The 23,931-nt window shown below is 29.4% G+C and overlaps 1 protein-coding gene across 1 annotated transcript in view; it reads left to right on the forward strand.

Annotated features, from left to right (window-relative positions):
- Positions 1 to 2,820: 2,820 nt before the first annotated feature.
- LOC107449465 (sulfotransferase ssu-1) overlaps positions 2,821 to 23,931 on the forward strand; it is a 37,116-nt gene continuing 16,005 nt past the window's right edge. The window contains exon 1 of the mRNA XM_087149912.1: positions 2,821 to 2,890. The gene's annotated coding sequence lies outside the window, so the exon portion shown is untranslated. The remainder of the gene's footprint in view (positions 2,891 to 23,931) is intronic.

Genomic DNA, 23,931 nt, shown 5'->3' on the forward strand with positions numbered 1-23,931 from the left:
TATATATATATATATATATATATATATATATATATATATATATATATATATACATATATATGATGTGCAAACAAAAATATGTATAAAAAACATATTAAAAGCCGTAATATAATATTCAAGCATGGAAACAAAAACGTTATCAGAATCTAACGAACCACTTTAGAGGAAAACCAGAGGTAAAAACATCAAGGCATGTTTAGATGTCACATGAAACCTGACAGCGTATCTAATAATCGCTTTTCACGGCGTATCTTTTTTCTATGGTACTCAATCATGTTTTAATACATTTAATAACGGTTGTAACGCTTTTAATCCTTTCTTCTTTTAGAGCAATTCGTCATATTTTGATTTTTTTTAGAGCTTAAATAATATTTTGCAACCCTTGCTTAACATACTTTTTGTTCTTTCGAAAAAATTTAGATTTTTATCTCTAAAAGTATTCATTAACGGCGATTATCACGAAAAATCCTATACAGGTTCTAAGAAGTCAAGAAGTAGTGAAGTATGTCGAGAAATATACATCGAATCAAAAAAAGCGAAAAAAGACGGGTTCATTATTTATTTTTTAAATAATTGAATGATACCAAACCCACTCCACCTTCACCAGCTGGATGGAAATGGGAAATTTTTAAATCTTAAAAATGAATCCCTATTTTTTTATTGCAGATTTGGATTTTCCAGAAATAAAAATAAAATGCTTCGATGCTGTTGTTGTTTTCTTCGAAAGAAGAAATTAAAAAAATTCGATTAAAGCCGTAATATAATATTTAAGCATGGAAAAAAAAACGTTATCAGAATCTAACGAACCACTTTAGAGGAAAACCAGAGGTAAAAACATCAAGGCATGTTTAGATGTCGCATGAAACCTGACAGCGTATCTAATAATCGCTTTTCACGGCGTATCTTTTTTCTATGGTACTCAATCATGTTTTAATACATTTAATAACGGTTGTAACGCTTTTAATCCTTTCTTCTTTTAGAGCAATTCGTCATATTTTGATTTTTTTTAGAGCTTAAATAATATTTTGCAACCCTTGCTTAACATACTTTTTGTTCTTTCGAAAAAATTTAGATTTTTATCTCTAAAAGTATTCATTAACGGCGATTATCACGAAAAATCCTATACAGGTTCTAAGAAGTCAAGAAGTAGTGAAGTATGTCGAGAAATATACATCGAATCAAAAAAAGCGAAAAAAGACGGGTTCATTATTTATTTTTTAAATAATTGAATGATACCAAACCCACTCCACCTTCACCAGCTGGATGGAAATAGGAAACTTTTAAATCTTAAAAATGAACCCCTATTTTTTTATTGCAGATTTGGATTTTCCAGAAATAAAAATAAAATGCTTCGATGCTGTTGTTGTTTTCTTCGAAAGAAGAAATTAAAAAAATTCGATTAAAGCCGTAATATAATATTTAAGCATGGAAAAAAAACGTTATCAGAATCTAACGAACCACTTTAGAGGAAAACCAGAGGTAAAAACATCAAGGCATGTTTAGATGTCGCATGAAACCTGACAGCGTATCTAATAATCGCTTTTCACGGAGTATCTTTTTTCTATGGTACTCAATCATGTTTTAATACATTTAATAACGGTTGTAACGCGTTTAATCCTTTCTTCTTTTAGAGCAATTCGTCATATTTTGATTTTTTTTTAGAGCTTAAATAATATTTTGCAACCCTTGCTTAACATACTTTTTGTTCTTTCGAAAAAATTTAGATTTTTATCTCTAAAAGTATTCATTAACGGCGATTATCACGAAAAATCCTATACAGGTTCTAAAAAGTCAAGAAGTAGTGAAGTATGTCGAGAAATATACATCGAATCAAAAAAAGCGAAAAAAGACGGGTTCATTATTTATTTTTTAAATAATTGAATGATACCAAACTCACTCCACCCTCACCAGCTGGATGGAAAGGGGAAACTTTTAAATCTTAAAAATGAACTCCTATTTTTTTATTGCAGATTTGGATTTTCCAGAAATAAAAATAAAATGCTTCGATGCTGTTGTTGTTTTTTTTCGAAAGAAGAAATTAAAAAAATTCGATTAAAAAAATTGAAACATATCTTTTTTTATGATCGTAATTTAGTGGGTCGCAAGATTGCCTTTTTAAGCCATTTGAACCCTATCTAAATTTTCTTGGTTACAGCGCCATCTGTGAAATGAAATACATAAACTTATAAGTCAAATAGTAGTAATTTTTTCTTAAGAATCCAAATCTGCAATTACAAATAGAGGTTCACTTTTTAAAATTTCAATATTGCTCCCACTTCACCTCCAAGGGGTAGGGGTGAAGATCGAATCGAATATCTTGGTTAATTATAAACTCGGTGGTTTATAATTAACCATGCGTTAATGCGTTTATTTTCACTTTTTCAAGCCGATGTATATTTCCTGGCATACTTGACGGTTTCCAAACTTTTCGTACACCCTGTATACACTTGAATTATTTATGGAAACAGAATTTGTGTTTGGTCAGCATAATAACAGAATTATATTCAAAACCAAAGTAAAATCAAAATCAATAATTGCTTTCTATCAAATTAAGTTGTTAAAATATTTATGAAAATTTAGTGTACACTTATTGTCGAGTGCCTTGTTTGAAAATTACTTTTAAAATAATGATACTTTTAAAGGAATCCTTCCGATCTTATATCATTTTCGGATCAAATGAAGAACTTTAATATATTCGAGCCTTTTCCTCATTAATATAACAATACTTAAATACATTTATGAAATATTTTCATATTTATTATTACATTTACATTTTATATTTATATATTATATTTTAATATATATTTTTCAATTAGTTTTTCCAACCAGACTGCTTAGTGGACAGGGAGCTGCGGCATCAGAAAGGTCCTGGGTTCGAATCCTGCACAAGGTATAGATGTTCTTTCACTCTTTGTACTATCTGTCCTTACTGTAAGAGCAACGTTGGCCTACCTGATATGGTGCCCCTTTAAAGTGGCCAACAAATCTGCCCAACTAATACCTGAATGATAAGTGTCAATTAGGCGAGCATTTGAAAAAATTTATATTTTAATAATTATTTATATTTCTGCACACTTTGCTTCATTGCGAAAGCTATCCAAGAATAGTATACTTATTTGCACTAACAATTTCTTCTTTTCTTTAAACCCAAATTTTTCTTTAACAAAAACTTCTGAGAAAAATGGCTTAACAAAAAATTCTGAGAAGTATTTCCTCTTTTAAATGAGGAAATATAGAACTCCCTACTAGACATTCTATACAAGAGATCAATAACTTATCCAAAATGATCCAACATTTATTACTTTGTTGCAAGATACATTTAAGTTTTCACGGAAATTTATTTATTAAAGTCTTCTACGTCGTAAAGACGTAGACTTGCTACTCAAATATTGGCTTTGCGTGCTGTTTTGTACAAATACAGCGGTCTTCTGAACGATTTTTATTGCAGCAGATAGGGCCTAATATTTAGCTTCAGATAAAGTTTCATTTTATCACCTATCTTAGTATAAAAATATTCCGAGATATATTTTGTGCTTCTATTTTCTGATCGCTTATAAAGGCATTAAATTGGAGATGTACCGTTTACTCGGCCTACCTAGTTAGATAATCATAACTTGGAACTGGCAAAAAAAATTACTACACAGTGCCGGTTTTTTAGTCCCAAAACCTTGTACTTCTCTACTACTTGTACCAAAACCTTGTATCCAGACCCGGCCAATTTCAACGAGTATTCAGTGATGGATAACACTTATGTATGTTTGGCATAACCACATTTAAAACCTTAGCCTTACAATTATTCATAAACTAACTGAGACGCCGCAGTGAGCGTCCGCCTCCCATTGAGGTGACCCAAGTTCGAATCCCAGCGTTGGCTGGCTGATATGAATGATGCTCCTGGCTCTCCCCAACCGCAGTGCTGACGTTAAATATACCAAGTGATTTACAGATTATGGTTAAAATCCAGTTGCGTTGACCTATCCAATGAAAGTTTTCTTTGTTTTCCAATCCATGTAACGTAAATGTGAGTTAGTTCCATCAAAAAAGTCCTCCACGAAGACTAGTTTGTCCCAATGCTTGATCTCTGAGTTCCCTTGTCTGCTGGGCTGTGTTCAAAAATACAAAGCTACGGATCAGAACAGTGACATTCGTAAACTAAGAATTGGGTCGGCTGTAAAATAAAATGAAATATACTCGCTGAATTCTCGTTTTTCGTACGGGGAGGGGGAAAAAAAAGCCGACGCAATGAATAAAGGTTAAGTAATTTAAATTTTTGTCTTAATTTTTTTTTCCTTATTGTTCCTTCCTGTGGCTTAAGTAATTAGATTAAACAATGCACTTTTTTGATACGTAAAATAAAAATAAAATAAAAATTAAAATAAAAATAAAAATAAAAATTAAAATTAAAAATTAAATAAAAATTAAAAAATTAAAATAAAAATTAAAATTAAAAATTAAATAAAAATTAAAAAATTAAAATAAAAATAAAAATTAACTGTATTCAGTACAATTTATGATTACGCTGTTACTCGACCCTATTTCATGATAGTCAAAATTATCAAATTCGAGCAATTTTCTTTTGTACTTCACCCTTTCGAGGGCTGTAAAAAATCTATCTAGTACTTATACTCAAAATGCCCAGTATTGGTACAGTTTTAATAGGTATCAATTATTATTATTAAATACCATTAATTAAGGTACCAATTAACTAATATAATATTTCGTACCAACATTAGTACATTTTGTACTAATTAAAACTGGGCCAATTATATTAATACCCGTTAAGGGCATTAACAAAATTAATAAAGCGTTATTGGCCTCAATAGTTGTAAGAAATTTTTACGTTTCTCCAAAATGAAATAGAACAATTTATCTATTAAATATGCCACTTACTACACAGCTTATTTTTATTCTAATGAGCTTATATATTCTTGTTTATTCTGTACTAAACTAAATTCTTTCATGAACAAAAAAAAAATAAAAAAAGGCTACTTTTATAACGCTTTTCGGAAAATTGTTCTTTAGTTTAAAAGTTGTAATGATGTATGCTATTCATATAACTATGTATTTTATTTAAAGGAAGAGAGAAATTTAGTTGCTAGAAATAAAAATAATTAAAATAAATCATAATATATTTATCTTCATTAACACGTGATATCCTTAAAGAATGGAATACAAGCGACATAGTATGGGTATTTCGATCCTGATTGGTTGTAGAAACGTGTCATTTGCTTACGTTAGCAACTGTTCTTTCCATTCCATTTCGAGTAAGCCAAGCATATCAAGCATCAATTCTTAAATGACTCATTCTATATTCTTTCGCAAAGATTCTTTCACAAAGATTTCAATTCTTTCACGATGTATTTCTTACTTAACACAAAAACAGGCACGAAGCCATGTCGAACATAAACAAACTAATTATTTATAGAAGTTGCCAGGTACAGAGAACAAAAATATGTTATGGTTACTATAAAATACATAAACAAATAATAAATCTAAGTTATGTAAACGTTGTAGACGAGAAAGAATTACATTTCAACTAATTTGGTGTTCGACGCGGAGCTGCATTTAATCAACTTCTCGTTAATTAACATTCTAACTAACGTGGAGAAACTTAGCACAAATTTACGTTATTATGCTTACAAACAATCAGTTAAGGTTTACGTCATAAGTCACATGTGTAGGTATCTGTGATTCTCTTCCTCTTGAAGTGCAAGTACCCAATTAACTTATATGCATAAATAGCATATATGCTTGTTTTATATATAAAAATAAAACAAGTAACCAAACAATTACAAAGAACTTTATAAATTTAAATTAAAATAGTTTAAGAAAACAATTAACCCATCAATTTAAATAATAGTTAACTTATTTCAGTGACGTGGCGCTGAAAACGTCATTTCCGGAGTGTTGCCATTTTGTTGCGCATTGATAAAAGTCGTCTTTTGATCTGTTCTATAATTAAAGTGAAAATTCTTCATACATTTCTGTATAAATTTTACTGAAGTAAAAAAAAAATTTCACCAATTTGCACACTTATAAGTGCTTTTTTTGAACTATTGTACTTCTAAAAAATAAGAATCCCGAGACTCACTTCATTTTTCGAAATGTCTGAAATAAGTGTAAATTACTCTTATAACCATAACTGTAACTATATTAAGCCCAAAGCAATTAAAATTACACCACCTCCTGAATGACATGATGTCATTAATCTAAATTTCAATGTACAAGAATAGATATCGAGCGATCTTCCAATTAAAATTAACCTCGGAGAGAGGAATTAAAAGTGTGCTTAACTTCAATCGAGAATTAAATCCAATTGACCTTCGCTAAGATTCAGAATCAATCTAAATGTCTGAAATCCGGATTTTCTTAATATAAGACGGAATTTTGATTAAAAGTTTAACACTGACTGCGGGAAATAATCAAATTCAAATTACGCCCCACCAGATTTTAAGTCCAAATTACTAGGACATAGTTAAATTAGTTTCCCAGAATAAGTATATCTTATCTCCGACTCGTTGGAGCTCTTAAAATATTACAACTTGGATGTCGAATCAGATTAATGAGTTTCAGTACCATAAAATCTACATATCCAAGGATTAATGAAATTATAATTTTAAAACAATTAGTACCGGCACTCTTCTTAATTTGTCAACATAATGCTGTGAAAATTAAAACATTTTATCCTCTAAACTCCATGCAAATAACTTATAATGTCTTTATACTAATCTTCCAGTTCATAGGATAACATTCAGTACAACTTTACTCCTTAAAAATAATATTTTGAAAGTTTTTTTTTGTCTGCACTGTTCGAATTTCCATTCTAAAAATATCTTAAGAGAACCGGCAGCAGTCTGTCCATCCAATTAACCTTAAGATTGAGAAAAACATGAAAACAAAATTATTCGGTTTTTTAACCATTTACAACATATGGTTTCAAAACCAAAAAAAACTAACGGTGAGATTGCTTCAGCAAAACGATTGTCTACATAAAAATATAATTGGACATGTCCTCGCTATTTCAGGATTTTAATTACAATGTAAAAATTTTAAGAAAGAAAGGATTCGATTTAAGTAAACTTTTGAACAGTTTTACGTCATATATCATTTTATTTGAGTCTGGTTAAAAAATTTTCATCACCCAAATGCACTAAAAAATATTTTAAAAAATTCAAACAAATGCTAAAAAATAAAATTCTTATTTTTAAGCAATTAAAAATATTTTAAAAAATGTAAACAAATGCTAAAAAAATAAAATTCTTATTTTTAAGCAATTAAAAATATTTTAAAAGCTGACATTTGTGAGTCGACATATTTTTAAGTAAAAATGGCAATTTTCTGTCTGGTGTCATGAGGTTATGTTTATAATAATGCAAGAAACTTGAAATTTCATAAATAAAGATAATTTAAGTATTATTTTCAAAAGGAATTTTAAGACCACAAGAAAAGGTTTGCTAGTCTAAATTGATCAGTAAGTTATTAAAAATTGCTGATACTTGAGGAGTCCTTTATTAAATTTAAAATTTTTATTATATTTTCGAAAGATAATATTTGAATTAAATTTTTTGCTGAATTTGAATCCTGAACAGTTTGGCGTAAAAAGTGCTGCATTTCGGAAAAAGTATAGCATATTAAAGATAATATTTTTATTACTCTAACTAGTCGATATATTTTACTATTTTTAGAAACACGGCGAATATAAAATAATGGATAACTGCTAAAAAATATCAGCTTTTAACCACTTAACATCCGCATAAAGTTTAACGATAATAAAAGAATTTTTTTTTTCTCTGAAAACTTATTTGCTCTAGAAATGGTCGCCACGTTCGCAGCTAACGATTAAAATTACATTAACGGTTCTACGTATAAAACAATTTTTTCGCCATTAGTTTCTACTTAAAGTGTGTTTCCTTGCAATTTAGAGCCACGAAGAAATACCTTCATTTTAACATCATAAAACTATTACACAAGCCTGAAACAATATCTGCACCTAAGCAAAAATAGGTAGATTAAAAAAAACACATGCGATTACGTCGAACAAGTAAAAACTCCATAAATAATATATAAAATTCGAGCATTTAAGTACAGCTGTCACCTTTAGTAAGATTTAATTATTAACATTTTGTTTTTAACTTCAAATGTTTTTTTAGTTAAAGTGACTTCAAATAAGTACTTTACCTACGAAACATAAAATTCTCTGTTTAAATTTCTGAAACTTTTTACCTTTTAACGCAGAATTTTTATTAAACACATTTTTCATACTATTTTTTTACTATTTAGTATCAATTTAGGTAGAAATATGTGAAAAATTTGAAACATCAGTGTTTTTCTCTGCGTTAAAGGTGAAAATCTTCCAAACAAAGCTCTCCTCAAAACAATAACTTTTCAAATTTGCACTTATTTGTAGTTATTTAGATCTAAGAGTAAACACTTTTCTTTGTTGAAATTTCTTTAATTTACGAAATCAATTATTGATAAATTTTTGAATACAAATGAAAAGAAATAATCACAAACCTTTTTTTTTTTGGATTTTATATTTAAGTAAAAATGTAATTCCGATTATCTAACAGATTTTTTAGTAACTATTAGACTGTTTTTTTATAATTTAGAAATACCTATATATATTTTTACTTGTAATTAGAGCGTCAAAAAAAATACATTTGTATATGGGACACCAGGGTCTTATTTGCGTCAAAGGGTTAAGGGCATCTGAAATATAAGCTAAAATAATTAATTTTTCAATAAGTTATGATTTTAATATAATTTTATTATGATTTACGATTTTTATATAATCTTATTGGTTTTCACTCTCTAATGAATTTTGTTTTTTCTTTAATAAAAGGGTGGGAGTACACTTTTTGTATGCATTATAACATTTGAAACAAATTTTCGATTTTGATGAAACCTTTTATAAACGTAAGTGCAACGCAGCAATATAGTAAAAAACTTATTCATTTTGATGACACTTAAATTTTACACATTTCAGATTTGCTATAGTCATCCCTGCTTATAATCTACTAAAACGCACGTAAAATACCACAAAAATAAAAAATAAACGAAACAGTTGTAAAATCATTGCAATGGATTAAATTCGTAATACAAATTATTGGATTTTAAAAAATCGTTGTGTCACCTCTTTGGATTATATATTCTAAATCCGTTGGATAGAGTGCGAATAAAATTAATAGCTTCTCGTTTCTTTACAGTCGCCCTAAAAAGGTGTAAATCTTGGAAGTATTTATGCTCTGAGAAAAAAAAATATGGAGAAACTTCGAGAAAATGGTTAAAACTACCGTGTTTCTACCTCTATGGAAACACCAAAAAGCTGGGTAATTTTAGCAGAAGCACTTTTTGATTTTGGTAAAATTAACAATAAAATAAGATCGTATAATTTGTGATAAAAATTAGTAAATGTGGTAAAAATTAGTAATTTTATCATGATACCTTAGAGCATGGAATAAAAACCATTCATTCGGTTAAATTTACTTTTAAGTTACATTATTATTATATTATTATATAATAATTAATATGTTTACATAAAAAAGGGAAATTTATTTCTGGATTTAATTAGTTTAGGGAGGGAGATAATCCCCAGCTCCCTCTACGGTTAAGCCATTGATAAAATGGGGGAAATTTTCTCCTTTCTACACTTCAATTTTTAAATACTTGAAATCCCCGGTTTTCTGTGACTGTAAGTAATAAATAAATTATTTATTAAGTTAAAAAAATTATATTTCGGAGTATTGTAGCATAATCACTGCAATAAAGAAAAGAAATTTAATTATCGGTGAGAAGGAATTAGTAATTAGGCTGAAATTTCATGCACCGTTACACAGCCCCTGCTGAAATTTGAGATCTCTAACCAATCAGAAAGTAATTGAAGCTGATCGATTCAATTATCACAAACATGAAATAAAAACGTAAAAAAATTTATTTATGAAGACATAGCATAATTATTAAGAACTAGAAAAATGATTAACATTTTACAAGACTGTCTCTCAATGTATTTATTAAACATTTCCTACATAACTAAAATATTACCGTATTTATTGACTTCATATTCGCGCATTAAAATACATATAATTCAGTCAGTAGAAAATTCAGAGTCTTCCTAAATGACTATTTCCTACATTCTAAGTTAAGATATCAATAATATGCCCTTTCTGACGTTTCATTAAGGCAGAAATAGCTTGTCCCGATAAAGCTGAAATATCTCTGTGAATTATTAAAGATAAAACTACTTCTGTCGCGTTAAGGTCACAAGATTCCCGTAATCTTAGAATATTAGGGAATTAGTAACGCCAATCATGTAAATACATAGGATTATTGTTGCAGATTATAATTATTATAGATCAATAAAGTGTGTTTAAGTAAATGATGATACTTAAAACTACAAGTTTTTTTCAAGTTTACACTAATAAATGCAGAATTTTTTTGTTGACAAAACCTGCTTTATTGTAATTATATCATAGAAGTTTATTGTTACAATTTGTTTTTTAAAACGTAATAAATCAGTTTTTAGAAATGGTAATAAATGTTGCGTATTTCTTGAGATTAATTTCTTGCATTTATATTTGATTACAATCTTTTCTCAGTGAATATATTTAAGCGAACTTTTTGATCACTAAATAAACGAAAATTGTGCCGGATTAGTCTGGTTGGTAGGACGTCGGACTCGTGTTCGTGAGAACGGGAATTCAAACCCTTCCAACCGTATAAACCCCGTGTGTTAAGTGGTAACTGGTGCAGGTTATATCCGTTGGAGTATCAAAGTCCTCCAAGTTTCTATAAATCAATACCTCTAGGGGTGCTGAATTGCAGATTGGTCGCTCTCTGGTTCAGGTCAAAATTACGATCCGTAGATGAATTAATGTGGTAGCGCTTCGTGCTGCCGTGCCACAGATCCTTGGTTCGATCCTTGGGCCGGGCAAGGCCGACTCAGCCTTTCATCCCTTCAGTGGGTCGATAAAATGAGTACCAAGCATGCTTGGGAACTAACACTGGGGGTTCCGCGTTCGGCTGACCACCCGACCGGAACATATGCTCCTGCACCCCAGAGCCCAAGGTCAAGAAAACTGAGATGGGCACAGTCGGCCTTGGCCCTCTTAATGGGCTGTCGCGCCACTGAGTTAGTTTAGTTAGATGAATTAATAGTTGTATGAATGATTCCGCCATGTAAAACGGGCTGCAACGGGTGTGTGTGGTTCAAATTATATTCTTAGATGGAGCCACTGAATAACAAGAAAAGCACCCTATGCCTTAAATTCGCTTTGTTTCCCAAGCAAGCTTGCTGGCATGGCAAGTAGGCAATCGAAACAACAAAAACGAAAATCGTTTAGTATGAAGACCACATTATTAAGCTATTTAATGAGAAGCTTTAAATTTTTACTGTCAAAAGGTCTCACACAAAAAAAGTTTTATAACTGAACTTGAAGAAGATAATAACAAAGTACCGCCACTTTTTCGTGCTTCCACTAACATATTTAACATATTTATTAATTAAAAAATGTAATCAATCGACGGTCAACGTTCGGAGTGAGTTTTAACTAATTAACGAAGTATAAAGAAATAAATAGCATTTTTTTTTTAAAAAATGCCCTTTTTATATTTTTTTTTTAAATTTTAGTTTAAAGTAAAACGTGCTTTTGTGCTCCTTTAGACCATTAACTTATTTAAATGGAAATTAAACACAACTCACATGTTGGACTATAGTAACCCTTTGCACAAAAATCTGCCAATGCAAAAACACTGAACCGTGATGACTCAGGGGATAGAGCGTTCGCCTTCCAATGAGGTGAACCGGGGTTCGATTCCGACGATGGTTAAGATACGAATTCCGCATCCGGCTTGCACCAACCACAGTGCTGACGTGAATTGTCCCCAGTGGCAGATGGATCATGGGTTAAAGTCCCCTTGCCGTCAGGCTAACCGTGGGAGGGTCTCGTGGTGTTCCTCTCCATTTAACGCAAATGCGGGTTAGTTCCATCAAACAGTCCTCCACGAAGGCAAATTTCTCCCAATACTTGATCCAAGAGTTCCCTTGTCTTCTGGATTGGGTTCAAAATTACAAGGCAATGGAGTTGAACATTGGTAGTCGTTAAGTCAAAATTGCGTCTGCTGTTCATCGACGGCTATGAAATGAAATGAGATTAAATAACTCTGCAAATTAGATTAAAAATAGTATTTTACATATTTAAACATAATAAGCAAATGTTTAGATTTGAAAAACGTAAGAAAAACTTAATTTCTGTTTGTATGACTTTTGAATGCTAAAAAGTTTTTATTCTAATTCGTGATATATCATCTCAGAAACGTACAAGTATCATTTCATCAGTTTGGGTTGGTTAATTTTTATTCAAGGATTAATTTTTCATTTTTATTCATTATATATAAAAATGAAAATATAAGTTATTGAATATGGTCCATTTTTTTGCGCAATTAACAATTAACTTTGACTTTTTATTTGAATATTTTAACTTTTTACTACCCCACCACCAACTAACATATGAATTGAAATTTACTACTGCAAAAAAACTTAAGCCAACATAAATTTTTTTTCTTTGACATTTCGTATGTTTTAACAGAACTATAACTGTAGACCCGAAATTTAGGACAATTAATAAATATCTCAAACGAATTCTCCTCAATTTGAAGCTGATAAAAACAACCCCAAATAAAGGTATGCATTTTGCTAGAAAACTTAATTTTTTTAAAAATAACATTATACTGATTAAACAATCGTAGTGATATTTCTCTTGTTACTATGTTTCTATTGACTGAATTTTTGTGTCTATGAAGGTGGAATATTGCATTCATCTTGACCACTCTGATCTCTTGACCACTAAAAAGAAAAACGCAGAATAGAAAAAAAGTATTCATAATAAACTTATATGACAACTGAAAACTACACCTGCGTTTTTCAAAATCAATGTACCTACGTTTTTCATTTTATATCTAACAAAAATTAAACGTTTTCCTTAAGTTTATTAACTTAAAAATGCAATTTTTTAATAAAAAATATTTCAAATAAATGCATTTTTTCCAAAAAAATCTATCAGAAAACATAAATATTTTTTAAAAAAAACGAAAAAAATTTTTTATTAAATGTTATTCTAATTTTCAGTACTTTTTCACACCAGTGCATAAATAGAAATAATTCATCAAGAATTAAAAAAAAATATTAATAGGACGAGTTAATCAAAATCTAATTTCAGAGTTTCGAACATAAAATTGCGAAATTTCCCCTAAACTCATAACCCTTTGTTTAGTCACAGCAAAGTAAATGTGGTGCTTTTAGTAAGAAAGAAAAGTTTGTTTATGGTAATGTCTAATAAATTATACAGTATTTCGCTTAAAATGACATTCTTTTTGTCATGCATAGATAAAAGAAATAAATTGTTATTTCAAGAGAGAAGGCCTATAAATCAAAATGCATTGTTGCATACACGAAATTTAAGTTGCTTTTCCGAAATTTAAAGAGAGATTAAACGAAATGATGATACGGCCGTCCATCAAATTTATGAGATGAATAATATTTATTGATCTTATTTATTTACCTACTCTAAGTGTACTGAAACCAAAATTTATAGATATCTGCACTTAAAGGGGATTTTGAAAGCAAATACTATTTTCAAATATTATTTCTGAAACATTATACATTTTTCGAGCTTTTCTTCTGTATTTAAAATTTATAACATGCATAAAGCACTTTTATTTAATAAAATTCAGATATTAAATGGAAAATAAATTTAAATAAGAATGCTCAAAGGCATTAAAATTTGCTATATATTCAAAATTAATTTCATATTTTTGAAAGACGAGATTTTTTTTGAAAGCTTCTTTACGCCTAAAATAAACACTCCTCTATTCTATGATAAGGTTTTTATTTTTCCCCCATATATTTCATTTTCAAAATGCGAGAAAACTCTTAATGATATTTTTTTTATTGATGTATTCTTTACACGAAGAATACTTCGGTTTTCGATATATATACTAAAACATTAAAATATAGAATTTAATATAAATGAAAGTATTTTAGTGAAAAATTAGAGCAACAATTAAATTATTCCACCAGTTTAATAAATATGAAACATTAAAAATGAGTTAATTGGAATTTTAAAGAGCTTTAAAATTAACAAAATCTTTACGAATTATGAAAAAGATTTAGAAAGATTTTTATAAAGCGGTGATTATAAGATGTTCTGCGCTCATGCTATATTTTTCACTACATTAATCTACAGAAAGAGACATTAGGATTGTTTATAATTTACAGTATTTAAAAAAAAATTCTATGAACTAGATAATTGTTCGAAATGGAGCACCATGCAAATCTTTTTAAAGATAGGTTGTTATTATTTTTTAGTAATTCATTTTTCACACAATTTTACAGTTTCCGCATTTCAAAAAATTGCTCTAGCGTTATAAAAGTGTAATCGTGGTTTATCATACTAATTTGTTTAATCTTTGCCTTTTCTTAGTTAAGTTTTATATCTAATAAATAGATGACAGCACAATATTTTCAAACATAGGGGATTTTTTTTTTTTTTTTCGTTTTAGTGATTCATTTTTTACGTTATTTCACAGCTTTCACGTTTTAAAAAATTGATTTAAGGATATAACATGCAAAAGGGGTTTATCATACTAATTTGTTTTATCTTTGCTCTCTAATAGTTAAGTTTCATATCCAATAAATAGATGGCAGCACAATATTTTTAAAGATCAGTTGATATTTCTTTTCTTTTTAGTTATTCATTTTTTATATAATTGCACAGCTTCCAAATTTCCAAAAATTGCCCTTAGGATATAAAAATGTAATTGTTGTTTATCATACTAATTTGTTTAATCTTTGCTTTTTAATAGTTAAGTTTTATATTAAATAAATAGATGGCAGTACAATCTTTCTAAATATGGGCTGTTATTACTTTTTAGTCATTCATTTTTTACATTATTTTATAGTTTCCACATTTAAAAAAATTACCCTATAAAAATGTAATCTAGGGCTATAAGAATGTAATCGTGATTTATCATACTATTGTGTTTAATGTTTGCTTTCTAGTAGTTAAGCTTTATATCTAATGAATAGATGGTCGATTAGAATAGAATTTTAACATCGATTGTTATTTTTCTTCTTTTTGGTTATTCATTTCTTACATAATTTTACAGCTTCCATACTTTAAAAAATTGCCACAGGATAAAAAAAAATGCAATCATGGTTTTATCTTGCAAATTCATTCAACCTTTGATCTCTAATAGTTAAGTTTATATCTAAATATAAATGGCAGCACACTCTTTTCTGCTGCATATCAGATAAAAATATTTATAACGCCATAGTGTTCTTTCAGAAACGTAAATTTAATTTTCTCCGTTGTTGTTGCAGAAAAGTTTCTGGAAACCAAACTTGGAAGAATTATGAAATAAATATAAATATTAATGAAAATTGTTTAAGCCTTTTTTGCATTACAATTGTTGTATAATGTTTTACGTACCTGAGAACATCTGTAATGTGCGGGTAAATATATAAGAAACAATAATTTAAAGGAAACCAATTTGGAGAAAACATTTTATACTATGATTCTATTTATAATAAGAAAATATTTCGAAGCTATATTTTCTAAATAGTTTGGAAACATATAGCAAGTAAAAAAGTGTTTCATTCAATAAAATTTGAGTCGTAAAAAGCAAATATGAAAGTATAAGTTCATATTATTTACTTATTGCCTTCTATCCCGTTTCACTTCCAATAAAACTGCGAATTTTGAGTAGCATAGGTATTTTTATGTATTACAAACAAATATTTTCTTAAGATTTGAGTACCTTCCTCACGAGTAAATATTATTATATATTTTTCAACGATGAATTTATGATAAATAAGAAAGGCATAAAATTTCCCTGCAACAGTTTCTGTTAAATTTGTTTCTTATACTACAGTTGTGATAGGGTTTTAGAAAACGCCAAATTTAATTTTAGTTTAGATATTTGGCATTCAATTTAATGCGTGTTTCGAAGCGATAGAAGAAATATTTCGGAAGTTTTATTTCTAAGGCAAAATTACAGCGAGGGAAAACTTTTATCCTTTACTAAAGTAATTCACGAGTATATCATGAATTTTAAATTTATACTTTTGTTAGCAGAGGCTTACATAGACTTAGGTGCGCCCAATTGCAAGAATTATAAATGCGCCCTATTTCAAACTTAACACAATATTTTTGAAATTGCAATGTGAGACAAGAGCACTATAGAGAGACATTCGGATTTGTCGAGATGTCAAAATTGTTGAAATTTTTAAAACTATGGAAATTCATAGTGATAACTACCGAAAGAAGGCGATCAAAAGATTACATTGATTTAGATTTGGAGCGTTGACAAACTTTTTTTGAATCTTATTTATTTGCACAAAAAAAACTATAAAAGTATTTTTTTCTTTTGTTTTAGTTTTAGGTGCTATCGCGGTGCACCTGAAACAGGTGCACCCCTACATGCAGTGTATTGTTTCTGGCTCGTGCTCCCTCAAACCTCATGCGCACCCCCCAAGGGTCGTGGGGATTGCTGAACTGTTAACTGCGCCACTGTTTTTTAGAGATAAAACATTACGACATTAAAACCAACATAATGATATGGCAGCGAGAGAGTAAAATAAAATAAAAAATTTAAAAAATTCAAAACAAGACGAATAATTACTTCCATATTATCACTATATTAACTGGAGAAAAAGATATAATTTTGAAATATATAAGATCTTTAATAGTGATGCTATCATTAAATCTATCAAACTAAGTAGAATGAGATGGGCCGGGCATGTAATGAGAATAAACCCAGAACGAACAGCATTAAGAGTCTTTAATGCAACCCCCTCCAATAAAAGGTCAAGAGGAAGGCCCAAAAAGAGATGGAAAGACTGTGTGGATGAGGATTTTGCCATCCTAAAAGTAAAGAACTGGAAATCAATTGCTGGGAGAAGGGCAGAATGGGAAAAGCTTCTGAGGAAGGCCCAGGCTCACAAAGGGCTGTCGTGCCAATGCTGATAATCACTATACTCATGCGTTGAATTTATTCTTGAATACTAAAAGATTTCTACTTTCGCTATCTTGTATTTTACATTTAACTTTTTAATTTGTATTTTCTCGGGTATTTTTTGTACTTAACTTTTGAGGATATAGTATTATTAGGCAACCCAATACCTTTCAATAAAGGTAAAGATTAAATGGATCGCCTTATTAAACTAGGAAAAAAGATCTTGATAATTTTTGAAACTTCTATAGGACTTTCCTCAACACTTTAGAGCAATAAAGGATGCGATTTGTGGTTTTGAGTAATTAGTTTAAATATACACGTTTATCAGTTTTCAGGTTTTCAAAAATCTAATTTTTTCACAGTTTAAACCGATGAAAGTCGATTTGGATGACACTTAAAAATGTTAATTGCATAAAAAATATACTTATTAAAACTCTAAGAACAAGAAATGTTATACTATATTGTGCCGCAGTTGACTGAGCGCACAAACATAGTTCCCATTAGAACACCGAAGTCAAGCATTACTGACTGCGGTCAGTAAGCGGGTGGGCAGCAGCTTTGATCAGCCAGTGAAGGGACTGAGCGTGTGCTGTATACGGTCTTCGTTTAACTGTTTTGCCGCAAAGTGCTCGACTTCCCCCCTCTGATAGTCGGGCGACGAAAGCAGAGGAGCCACCCCCTCTGCAGAGAATCAAAATTGCGATGGCATATCTTCGGATCATCCTCAGGGATGTTTCCCCGATCGTCACCAATAGCCCATTGTACAGCTCTAGTTCGACGTACATGAAGTACTTACCTACCATAAACTATTTAACTACCTATCAAAAACTAATAATTGCAGAATTGCATTGGCAAAATTTCGTCAGAAAAAGTTTATAGAAAATTTAAAATACCACGTGCTTTATTTCTCAAATTCTGACTAGGTGACGGCCTTATATTTTACAAGTATCAAAAGATACTGTTAGATAGAGTAAATATCAATCATTAATTTATGTGTGAAAATTTAATAAAGGGGATTAAAAGCATATTTATAATTTTCCCACCCCGTCTCTACCCCTTCGACAGTTGAATTCAAATGGAAGGGCCTTTTAAATGTTAAACATTAGATTCAATAAAGTGAAAACAGCCGGCGGAAGACTCCCCGTGTGGTAAAAGGTGACTGGTGAAGTGCTTCCAACTGGGACTATGACTGGCCAACGCTACATAAATGATATTCTGCTGTCTCCTGATCGCTTGTTCCGTGGTGCTGTTAAATTTACTTTTATGGATGACAACGCAACCTGTATTTAAACAATCGCTGTCGAGTAGTTTGTACAGAGCAAAGGATATTCAATGCCTTGAGTGGCCAGCACGTTCTCCATATATGAATCCCATTTAAAATGGGTGGGATGCTTTAGGGAAGATTGCTGGTTGAGAATGCCCTACAAGGGAATCTTGATCCGTGCATTGACATAGGAATGGGACAAATAACCCCATCACTTGCTGATTACTGTTGTGCGAAGTTTGCCCATACGTCTGAAAATATGCTTCGCCCTCCTTGGTGGCATACCCCTATTGACATCTAATTCCAGGGTGCCTACAAATGGTATTTGCATTTTTTTTTCATTTTTACGTTTGCAGTACAAATCTTTTATACCACTTATGCAGTAAAAATCTTTTATACCACTTGGCATTTAACTACGCTTAAATTTTTTTGCGCTATGCAGTCATTTGTGGTCTATCCTTAGCAATTGTCCAGCAATGTTTTTTTATTTATTTTAACCTAAATTAATACAAAATAATAAAAAATAGGAAACATGTATTTAATAAAAATTCTGCCCCAAAGGGTTAAAAAGGGTTAATAAAGACAAGGAAAGAACGTCTGGTTCTCTTAAATAAATCCTTAAATAATCTCTTAAATAAGTTAGTAAAAAATTATTGAATGGCTGGGGAAAATTAAAGTATTAATAAATCCATTTCGCTGAAAGCATTTCGTGATTGTGTAATCTTAATTTAATAGAACACCGCTGAAATACAACACATCATTATTTTCTTAAAAAAGTTTTTTTATGAAAACATAAAGGACACTTTCCAATCTCATATTAATGGTAATCAAAGGAAGGAATTTAAATTTTCTTCGCATAAAATATTTTATGTTTATTTCACAATAATAAAAATAAAGCTTTTATCTATTTCAGCCAAAATGCGAAGGAAAAAAATGATAATCCGTGCAAAATTATTTTTATTCGCTGATCTTTCCTCTCTGAAATAAAATCTTTTATTATAAATCACGAAATACATTAGCTATCATAAACAAAAGTTTTTGTCTTTTAATTAAACTATGATACTCGCCTTATTTTCTGTTAATGAAGTTTTATTCTTTAAATAATAAAATTTGATTTTTTTTCCTGTGAAATAAATTTGTTTTAATAGCAAATCGTTGTTTCTCTTTAAATTCAATAGTAAAAATTTCCTTAATAAAAATCTATTAAACCGTATTCCATTACCATAAAATTTAATATCTTTTGTCTTTTATGTTATCATATTAATTAACTTTTTCGAATAAAGGTCGTTCTTTTTAGATATATTCCCCCTAAAGCTATCATTTAATGTTGAAGTATAGAAAAAATTTTCAATCAAACAATTCAGCAAGATTTGAATTTATAGCCATTTGGCTGCCAACGAATAGAAAAAGGCATGTGACTGTTAAGGTGTATTAGCGTTTTTCGTATCTCTTTCGCAAAGAAAATTGAAAAAGGTGCGATTTAAGTACCCTGAACTGGAGTTTAAATTTTATAAACCATAAAGAATTTTCTAGGCTTTAGATAAGACAATTAACTTAAATATTTTCAAAGTTATTCAAAAAAAAAATTAAATCGCCAATTTGGCTGAATTTTTTTACACCTGGATGAAACTATGAAAATCATTAAATAATCTTGGAGTTTTGCGATTTCCTTGTGAACTCAGATATTGCTGCATAAAGGTTACTTTTTAAGTTTAAAAAATTAGATCATAGATCCTTTTCATTTTCACGTAACTGTGGTTTTTCTTTGTTTAACGCTTTTTCAGCATTAGAGTAGATAACACTTGCTAAAAATATGTTGACCTTGACTTAACAATCTTAAATAACTGCTGCAAACTCACAGCTATTAATAAAATTAGCAAATTATTCACAAAAAAGCGTTATTTTATGCATCATCAGAACCTTCAAAAAACAGCTTTAAAATGGAGTGTTAGGTGAAAAAAAACGCTTTTTCACTGTTGAGCTATATATTTAGCAATGTTGAATCATTCTGTAGTCTGTTGAATCATTCCCTAGTCTGTTAAATCATTCCCTAGTCCATTGAATCATTCTCCAGTCTTGGTGATCGAAATACATACGATTTTACAGAGTATGTAAAATTCAGCCCCATTAATACAAGTGAAGTAGTATTCAGCCACATTAATTCAAGTGGACTAAGATTCAGTCAAATTAATGCAAGTAGAGTAGAATTTAGCTACATTAGTGCAAGTGAAGTAGTATTCAGCCCCATTAATGCAAGTAGAGTGGGAATCAACCACATTAATGAAAGTGGAGTAGGATTCTGCGAAATTAATGCAACTGGAGTTGAAATCACAGTCACATTAGCGCAAGAAAAGTAGGATTTAGCCACATTAATGCAAGTGGAGTAGGATTCAGTCATATTATTACAAGAAGTTTAGGATTCAGTTACGTTTGTGCAAATGAAGTAGGATTCGTCCCCACTGTAAGTGAGGTAGTATTCAGCCAAATTAATGTAAGTACAGTAGAATTCCCACAGCCACATTAATGCAAATCGAGTAGGATTCAGTCAAATTAATGCAAGTAGAGAAGGATTCAACCACATTAAGGCAAAATGCTCGTTGCAAATTTTGACAAAAAACTGAATAGGATCTAGCTAATCATTTATCCATAGGTAATCATTTAGGCATATTTTCTAGTATTATTTTTCATGCTGCATTTAATGAGAGTAATCGCGAACAGATCGAACAAACAATTCAGAAGCTATTAGTATTTCATTATAGGCATTTTATGTAAAAAAAAGTACAAATTTGAACTTGTACCTATTTATGCATTTGACATTGATACCTATCCAGTGAAACATTTTTTCTTTGTATTTTTCCCATTGAATCAAATGATCATCAGGACACAGTTGGAAGCGGGATTCGTCGCTAAATACTATACGTCCCCAGTCGGCATTATTCCAGCCTGATCGAGGCATGCCCCACTGTAATCTGGCTCGGCAGTGAGCAGGAGTGAGTGCTTCTTGGTGCGTCGATTTTTTTGTTATAGAGTGTACATTAGGTATAATTTTTCCAAAGAACAAGTTTTACTGAACTACTTTTGCATGAAATAATTTCAATAAAAAATAAAATTAATTTCGATTAATTTAATTTCGGTGAAATAATTTCAATAGGGGGACCGGTAAGTAATATCGTTTCGGTGCATTTGATAATTGTTATCAAGATTTTATTTTTAATCAATAATGTATTCACCCTCATAAGCAACAGCCTTTCAATGCCGATCGAAAATGAATCGAAATGGATCGAAAAAAAATAATTCGCTTTTAAGACTAACGAATGCTTAATGAGCCGAAACGACATGAATATATATATATGTATATATATATACATATATATATATATATATATATATATATATATATATATATATATATATATATATATATATATATATATATATATATATATATATATATATATATATATATATGTATGTATATATATATATATATATATATATATATATATATATATATATATATATATATATATATATATATATATATATATATATAATTACAAGAAAACACGAGGAAAGTTAAGAAAAACAATAAGTTTCATTTATTGCGCTTAAGCTGCAAGTAAACAAAACTCATTAGATAAGTTCAAAATGAAGATAAAACAAAGAAAAATTATAGACATATGAAAAAAGGGGGGGAAATAATAAGTAAAAAAATAACAAACAACAGTTTAAAAAAAAAAAAAAAAGAAGAAGAAAAAAAAAAAAAAAAAAAAAAAGATGAAATTTTATTTAAAAAAAACCGGAAAAAAAGATATAATCTTTTCATGTGTGGGCTGATGATTGACCAATTGATCATTCATTTCATTTTAGTTTTTGCAACTTTACGACAGTTTCTAATTTTTAACTTTTATACGGCCCCCGAAGACAAAAATACAAAAAATTTTGCCCGTAAAAAAATAATAAAAAGGGTAAAAAAATTAACCGAGATTTAGATATTTAAAGTTTGTATCTAATATAAGGGGGCCGTATAATTAGTGAAGAAGATAAAAACTTCTGTGAAAATCATTTGATAAAAATATGATTGTAATTGGACTTACTCATAAAATTTTCCATAGAGATGAGTAATGAAATAAAGATATACATTTTCTCAAAAGTAGCATTATTATTATTAGTTCATTAATGATAATACTATTATTAAGTGAATTTATTTTATTTTTGAAAACAAAAATTTTTTTTTAGTCGTTCAGAAACAAATGAGGTTAGGACATTTTTTTTCGTTTGATATTTTATTATTTTTGCAAATTTGCAGGAAATATTAGTTTTTAAGAGTTATAGCTGTTGTTTTTTTTCGTTTTATTTAGTATTTGTAACAATGATATAGAAATATCGAGTTTTAAAAAAAAAGGATTAATTAAGTAATAATAACAAGCATCATTAAGAATACTCCGCAATTTATTAATAGAAGAAATAAGTAAATGCATAGCCTTTAGCTAGTTTCTTCTTAATAAGGAATCACATGGAATTATTAAAGAGGATTCACTGTATTACTAGTCAATGCAAAAAAACCACTCTTTTTTTGTCGTTGCTCGGTAAAATTGTCAATAAAGTAAATTTTAAAAAAAAACGATAAATTATAGCGAATTCCAACAAATCCAATAAAGAAAACCTTACACTTAGAGCATCAAATAATAGATAAATTCATTGTCCAACTAATAATTAATCTTTCTGCCGCAAGGCCGAGAATTATATGGGGGCAATTAGGTTGCCATTTTAGTGCGCAGCAACAAAAAACCCAGTTGATTTTATTCAACGAGTTTATTTCAACAAATTGGCTTCGTTGAATTTTTGATTCTAATGTCTTTCACATGAAGCATAAATTTAAAATAAGTTTTTGGCAAACTAGAAAACTATTCGCAAACGCAACGACCGATAAGGGGGGCTGTTATTTGAGACGAATTCCTGCTAGCAAAACAACAGGATCATCAGTTGTACTGGAGATTTCTTCAGTGTAGCATGGTAATGTTTCTTCTTTATTGTGGCTTATTAATTTTTTTTTAAAAAATGCATGATATTCTTTCCTATGTAAGTGAAAACAAAATGGAATATCTTATTTTTCGAGCAGGAACATCCAAAACACATAGGAAAATATTTGTTAAAAATCTTGTGATTAGATTTAAAACCTAGTACCAGACAAGTCGTTCTACTAAATATAATGATCCAGTGTGAAAGTTCTATTTAAATTTTACATTCCATACTTTTTTCTGTATCGTAGTACTTCAAACATTAAAATCATGCAAAAAGTTTATAGAAGCACATAACGTTATACCATTTAATTTTGAAAAAGAAAAAGTTTCTTGACACCAACTTTTAGCAAAAAATTTAAAGTCTCAATAAAAAAATTCTTTATTTATAAACTAAAAAACTCAAAATAAAGAATGCTTACGATAAAAAAAATGATTCTAAAAATTCCTCATATTGAAATAATAAAAAAATTCATATTGTTTCTTTTTCCTAGTCTTAAAGTTCTTAATCAGACGTAGAAAACCATTCTGTAGAGAACTATCATCTAATTAGAAAAAAAAATTTCACGAGTAAATTTTTTACTATGAAAATCATAGCACTTATTTAAAAAATAATTACATCACTTTCATATCAAT

Source organism: Parasteatoda tepidariorum, chromosome 8 (assembly GCF_982258835.1).
Source record: "Parasteatoda tepidariorum strain Cologne lab strain chromosome 8, Ptep-v5.0, whole genome shotgun sequence".
In the NCBI taxonomy this organism is placed as follows: domain Eukaryota; kingdom Metazoa; phylum Arthropoda; class Arachnida; order Araneae; family Theridiidae; genus Parasteatoda; species Parasteatoda tepidariorum.